The 5,675-nt window shown below is 41.5% G+C and overlaps 1 pseudogene; it reads left to right on the top strand.

The window, feature by feature from the left end:
• Positions 1 to 212: 212 nt before the first annotated feature.
• On the top strand, positions 213 to 4,302 carry LOC138432599 (eukaryotic initiation factor 4A-II-like; annotated as a pseudogene).
• Positions 4,303 to 5,675: the final 1,373 nt, after the last annotated feature.

Genomic DNA, 5,675 nt, shown 5'->3' with positions numbered 1-5,675 from the left:
TCTGCTATCTAAGTCTTTAATGTACACATTTTTAGTTTGATGTCATCACATGTGTCTATTTTCCCTTTTTTCCATATGCTTATGTGTCATATCCAACAAATCATTGTCAAATTTAAGGTTATTGAGTTTTTCTCAGATGTTCTCTTCCAGGAGTTTAAGAGACTTAGGTCATACATTTAGATTTTTAATCCATATTAAGTTAGTTTTTGTTCATGAATCAAGGTAAGGGCCTGCCGGGGTCCAGCCCCGGTGGATCCAGGGTCATTCGAAGGTGGGGGACGGCGTCAGTGTCTTTGGAAAAATACATGTTTAATACAGATATAGAGAGAGATTAGAAATGGATAGTGTAGTAGGAGGTAGTGTAGAAAAAGAGGCTGAATAACTTGGATTATGTGGAATAGCATCCATGCTCCAGATGGGAATTCAGCCAGAAAAACGGGAGCAAGAAAGAAGAGACATGGGGGAATCAGTCTTTCTGGAAACTGATCCATTTTCTTTATTTTTAGGTTTGCTTATATACCTTTTGTTACACATAGGGATGAATACAGAGTCACGCGGGGGTCAGCAGTCCTGACCTTTATCAAAATCAGGTGCCTCACATAAAAAGGTCTTAGCGATTTTACATCATCTGGCCATGAGACCTGCTGACATTTTATGATCCTTTCTTTCTGATAACCAAAAAACTTATTTCTTCCAAGGGTGTTTTTTCTTAAACCAGGCACCACCCTCCAAATAATGTTACATTCCTATAGGGTGAGGGTGTAGTGAGTTACAATCAAGAAAGGAATTTATTTAACCCAAGGTTAACATGATTAATCTTAAAGGTTAATACTTATTTCTCCTATGTGTTATATTCGTTATAAGCGCAGGGAACATGGAGATTTAGCAGCAAACATCAGCCCAACAAATGAAAATCTTTTCACCAATGCTCCCCTTAAGATCTATTTAGTCTTAAGATAGTGATAAATTTACATTTTTACATAGCAAGGACACAGTGATTTATAACAAAGTACAGTGATCTATCACAAAAGAGAAAATCCATTAACTCAAAAAGTCTAGTATTGCTAACATCAAAAACTACTATATTTCCTTTGCTATATTCCAAATACATTGATTAATATATTCCCAGGTGCCTAAGGATATGGAGGCCTGGTGGCAATCATTGACTCAGCAATGAGAAAAGCCTATGCTAATTAAGACTCTCAAAATACTCCAAAACTCTCTGTGCTGTTTGTGGTTAAGAGGTAGTAAACAATCATGTGCGTAGTGGCAGGAGTATGGATAATCCTGCCACACAAGCTAGTCTGCCAGCAGAGAGGTTTGACCTGAGACATCCTTGTCCCACCCAGAGCAGGGAATTAGCAGCAATTATTGACACAACAAATGAAAAACCCTTCACCAATATAATTCCTAACCAACCCACTATACTAATAATTTCTAACTCCCCAAAAGAATTTGCCTTTAGTAAGTCTAAAACATCTCGTGCCTCTCAGGTTGGGAGGCTGTAAACAATCACATGTGGCCGGATGAACCTATACAGGTGGGCTAGATAACCTTCAGAGGAGTCCGTAAGCTGAAACACTCTTGTCACACCCAGGAATTTTTATTGCCTTGGAGCTGCATGTTTACTCCTTCTCCGAGAGAAACGGTTATGGGGGAGAGCATAAAACAGACTCTGGTTTTGGGGTTAAATGCTCGAGAACAAGGGGTTTCCTGAGGCTTGATCATGCCTTTGCGTATGCCAAGCCTCCTTCCTCATGACCTTTGCCATGGGCGGAGTTCCTCACGCTGGCCCCCGGCAAGGGCCCACATTATGCTTTTTCACATAAGCAGCCAGTTTTCCAATGCCATTTGTTGAAGGGGCTGTCTTTTCCCTGTGAGTCATCTTGGCACATGTGTTGACCATTTGACTAAATTGATGAAGCTTCCCTTCTGAGCGCTGTATTCTGCTCCATTGTTCTACAAGTCTGCCTTTGTGCCAATGCTATACTGTTCTGATTGCTATAGATTTGTAATATGTTTCCAAATTAAGAAGGCGGAGAGCTTTTCAGCTGGGTGCTGATGGCTCTTCAGATCCTGTCTGGCAGTTCCACAGATCATAACAGCAGAGAACCTGGTGACCACGACCCAGAGGGAGTGGGCCCGCTGGTGTCATCGAGAGCAACTGGAATGAGGCTGTTGATAACATTGATAATATGAACTTAAAGGGATCTCTTCTTTGGGGCACCTATGCTTATGGTTTTGAGAAATCATCAGTTATTCAGCAGAGAGCTAGTATTCCATGTATTAAGGAGTATGATGTGATTATCAGGCTCAGTCAGGTACTGGCAAGACAGCCACATTTGCTCAATGGATGGAGACTGAGTTCCAGGAGACCCAAGCACAATATTGGCCCCTGCCGGAGAACTGACTTGACAGATACAAAAAGCAATTCTGGCACTGAGAGACTATGTAGGAGCAACTTGTCATGTCAGCGTTGGTGTAACCAATGTTCTAAATAAAATGCAAAACTGCAGGCCGAAGCACCGCATATTGTTTTTGGTACACCTGGGAGAGTTTCTGATGTGTTAAACAATTATCTTTTTCCAAAATGGGTCAAAATGCTTGCTTTGGGTGAAGCACATAAAATGCTGAGCTGAGGGTTTAAGGATTAAATCTATGAGATTTTCCAAAAATTAAATACAAAAGTGAACTGTGAACTTCCAGATGTTCAAGCTGGTTTTAGAAAAGGCAGAGGAACCAGAGATCAAATTGACAACATCCTCTGGATCATGGAGAAAGCAAGAGAGTTCCAGAAAAACATCCATTTTTGCTTTATTGACTATGCCAAAGCCTTTTACTGTGCGGATCACAATAAACTGGAAAATTCTGAAAGAGATGGGAATACCAGACCACCTGATCTGCCTCTTGAGACATCTATATGCAGGTCAGGAAGCAACAGTTAGAACTGGACATGGAACAACAGACTGGTTCCAAATAGGAAAAGGAGTACGTCAAGGCTGTATATTGTCACCTTGCTTATTTAACTTCTATGCAGAGTACATCATGAGAAACACTGGGCTGGAAGAAGCACAAGCTGGAATCAAGATTGCTGGGAGAAATATCAATAACATCAGATATGCAGATGACACCACCCTTATGGCAGAAAGTGAAGAGGAACTAAAGAGCTTCTTGATGAAAGTGAAAGAGGAGAGTGAAAAAGTTGGCTTAAAGCTCAACATTCAGAAAATGAAGATCATGGCATCTGGTCCCATCATGGGGCAAAATCTACTCATGGCAAATAGATGGGGAAACAGTGGAAACAGTGTCAGACTTTATTTTGGAGGCTCCAAAATCACTGCAGATGGTGATTGCAGCCATGAAATTAAAAGACGCTTACTCCTTGGAAGGAAAGTTATGACCAACCTAGGTAGCATATTAAAAAGCAGAGACATTACTTTGCCAACAAAGGTCCATCTAGTCAAGGCTATGGTTTTTCCAGTGGTCATACATGGATGTGGGAGTTGGACTGTGAAGAAAGCTGAGCACCAAAGAATTGATGCTTTTGAACTGTGGTATTGGAGAAGGCTCTTGATAGTCCCTTGGACTACAAGGAGATCCAACCAGTCCATCCTAAAGGAGATCAGTCCTGGGTGTTCACTGGAAGGACTGATGCTAAAGCTGAAATTCCAGTACTTTGGCCACCTCATGCAAAGAGTTGACTCATTGGAAAAGGCTGTGATGCTGGGAGGGATTGAGGGCAGGAGGAGAAGGGGATGACAGAGGATGAGATGGCTGGATGGCATCACCGTTTCGATGGACATGAGTCTGGGTAAACTCCAGGAGTTGGTGATGGACAGGGAGGACTGTCGTGCTGTGGTTCATGGGGTCGCAGAGTCGGATACGACTGAGCAACTGAACTGAACTGAACTGTTTCATGCGATGTTGCTTTCTGCCACAGGGCCAATAGCTGTGTTGGAAGTGACTAAGTTTCATGAGAAACCCAATTCAAATTCTGGTGAAAAAGGAATAATTGACCCTTGAAAGAATCAAACAATTTTATATTAATGTTGAGAGAGAGAAATGAAAGTTGGACATACTTTGTGACTTGTATGAGACACTGACGATTACACAGGCCATTATTTTTCTCAACACAAGGCACAAGGTAGACTGACTGTGAGAAAATGCATGGCAGGGACTTCGGAGTTTCTTCTGTGAGGTGGTGACATAAATCAGAAGGAAAGAGTTGTAATCATGAGGGAACTCCGATCAGGATCAAGCGGTGTTCTGATCTCTTACTGACTTGTTGGCTTGTGCGACTGATATACAACAAGGGTCACTGATTATAAACTATGATCTACCTACTAATCTTAAAAGTGATGTTCACAGAAGTGGTAGATGGGGTCTATTTGGGAGGGAAAGTGTGGCTATGAACTTTGCTACTGAAGAAGACAAGAGGATTCTTTATGACTTTGAGACTTTCTACAGGACTACAGTGGGACAAATACTGATGAATGTGGCTGGCCTCATTTAATTCCTGGGATGAGACAGTTTTGGATGCAGTGCTCACTATTGCTAAATAGACTGTCACAACGTGCATCATGCTTCTTTCTCTGGGAAAATTTGAATCTTGTCTCAGTGCTCATAATGAATCAGAAATAGCAGATTTTCATAGCCAAGTGACATTAGTCATGAGTTCTTGTAAGGAAAGTCATTAGCTTTATCTTCTTTAGAGTGAGACTGTTGCGGTTGGGTATAAAAGATAGGATCTTTAAAAATCTTTCTTTCTAATGAGCTATCACTTCACACCAGTCAGAATGGCCATTATCCAAAAAATCCACAAGCAATAAACGCTGGAAAGGCTGTGGAGAAATAGGAAGACTGTTGCACTGTTGGTGGGAATGCAAATTGGCACAGTGACTACAGAAGTCGGTATGGAGATTGCTTTAAAATCTAGGACTAGGTGTACACATGTCCCCCCCCTCTTCAACTTCCCACCTATGGCTGATTCATGTTAATGTGTGGCCGAAATCAAGCCAATATAGTAAAGCAATCATCAATCAATTAAAATAAATATTTTAAAGAAAATTAAAAAGAACTAGAAACAAAACTGCCATATGTCCAGTAATCCAACTACTAGGCATATACCCTGAGGAAACCAAAATTGAAAAAGATGCATGTACCCCAATGTTCAATGAACCATTATTTGCCATAGCTAGGCCATGGAAACAACCTGGATGTCCATCGACAGATGAATGGATAAAGAAGCTGTGGTGTGTATACACACAAAAGAATATTACTCAGCCATGAAAAGGAATACATTTGAGTCAGTTCTAATGAGGTGGATGAACCTAGAGTGTATTAAACAGAGTGAAGTAAGTCAGAAAGAGAAAAACAAATATTGTATATTAATGCATATATGTGGACTCTAAAAAGATGGTACTGATGAACCTAGTTGCAGGGCAGTGATGGAGGCGCAGACATAGAGAACAGACTTATGGGCATGGGCAGGAGAAGGAGAGAGGGGGTGGGACGAATAGAGAAGTGTCATGGAAACACATACATCACCATGTATAAAACAGTTAGCTAGTGGGAATTGTCTGTATGACTCGGAACTCAAACTGGGCTCCGTAACAAGCTAGAGGGGCGGGGTGGGGTGGGAGGTGAGAGGGAGGTTCAAGAGGGAGGGGACATGT

Source organism: Ovis canadensis, chromosome 1 (assembly GCF_042477335.2).
Source record: "Ovis canadensis isolate MfBH-ARS-UI-01 breed Bighorn chromosome 1, ARS-UI_OviCan_v2, whole genome shotgun sequence".
NCBI classification, from domain to species: Eukaryota; Metazoa; Chordata; class Mammalia; order Artiodactyla; family Bovidae; genus Ovis; species Ovis canadensis.
This window is presented reverse-complemented; position numbering and strand designations above follow the sequence as displayed.